Below are 1,736 nucleotides of genomic sequence, written 5' to 3'. Positions count from 1 at the left end.
CTAGTTATATAGGTTATGAATATGCTCATCAAAATTCATGCTATGGAACATGCCTCTATTTGATTATCATGATTACTTGCTTGCTATGCATGATTGTTACTTGTAGTGTGAATTCTAATTGAGCTTATTATGCATGATTGCTTGTTTTTATGTGATATATGCTTACTATAATTATTCTTGAGTTCTATGTATGCATATATTTCTAACAATGTTTGTGAGACTTCAAACACACTGTTATGCTCATCACCCATGCAAAGGAAAGTCCCAATGTGTCACACTTTCGAGCTGTTAAAAGGATCTTTAGAGTTATCTAAAAGGCTCTATGCATCATGAATATCATGTGCCTTGGTGATTCAGATGATGGTGGATCGCTACTATTTAGAAGAGTGGTGTATGTGCATTAGTTGGTTTATGCATAACCTCTTGGCTCTCAAAGGAACAAACACTTGTAGCTCTCTATCTACTACCAAGGTCGAGTATATAGCAATTGAAATATCATGTGCTCAAGGCTTATGGATGAAACAAACTTTCCTCGATTAAGGTACCACTTCTCCCAAAACTTATATATGTGTGCATCCTCTTGCTAAATTTGGACTAGTCAACCTAATAAGTGATTATTTGGACACCAATTTAGCTTTGATCATTATAAGTAAAATATTACCATGCTCTATATGTTTAGGTTATACATATGTTCATCACTAAATATACAAAGAGATATGCTCTTAGTTGAATAACTTGAAACTTAGTGTATGATTTTACAGTGATAACTTATCATGTGGATAACATTTTGACTTATCATATCTGCCTTATTGATCACTACTGCTTAACATGCTATTCTTATGATATGTGCCATATGTATGCCATACTTGTGTCCTTACATGCTTGTTGAAACTACTATGTTAGTATCTATAGTGTTTCATGATATGATTACGTGTGATGCTCTTACTTGTTTATCATGCTATGTTATGCTTGTGCTTAACATGCTTGTTTGAACTTACTCTCATGCTCTAGCATCTAAGCCTATAAATATGATTGTTATACATGATTGTTTGCTTGACAATTGATCCCATGTATATTAGCTTTTGTATGCTACTCTCACTTATGTTTCCACATTGTGCTATGTGCAATATGTATACCATGCTATGTTATATGGTTCTACATGCTTGATTAAACCTACTTGCTTTTATACATGCATGAAATTGGTAGAACTAGTGGAGTAATCTTGGTACTTAATGATAATGTTGCATGATATACTAAGGCTTCTGCTCACTATATGTTATATCACACATTCATGCTATACTATTCATCAACTCTGATATGTGGTGGTTCATACGCACTTTTGATCTTACATGCTCTCTAACGATCACATATATTGGTCAAAGTGCTCACTCCACTATCTTTGCTATCTATGACACACAATAATTCTTATGCTTGCTATATATTATTATGTGTGTGCACTAACCCTTGATTAAAGGTTTATCCAGCTCGTTGAGTTCATATCACTCCTTACTTGATATTATGACTTATGTGTGGACTTATAACAACCCTCATTTTTCCTTCATGAAATGACAGAAATGCCCTTAGGGTTCATCGTTTGTTTGTACATTATAACTAGGGTTGTTTTAGGAGATGGTAAATGGAGTAATTAATACTAAAACCCTAATATAATTTAAAACCCTAAATCTAACCCTATACATTAAATACTAAACCCTAATATCATTTAATATTAAATATTA

Source organism: Rutidosis leptorrhynchoides, chromosome 3 (genome assembly GCF_046630445.1).
Source record: "Rutidosis leptorrhynchoides isolate AG116_Rl617_1_P2 chromosome 3, CSIRO_AGI_Rlap_v1, whole genome shotgun sequence".
Taxonomy (NCBI): domain Eukaryota; kingdom Viridiplantae; phylum Streptophyta; class Magnoliopsida; order Asterales; family Asteraceae; genus Rutidosis; species Rutidosis leptorrhynchoides.
This window is presented reverse-complemented; position numbering follows the sequence as displayed.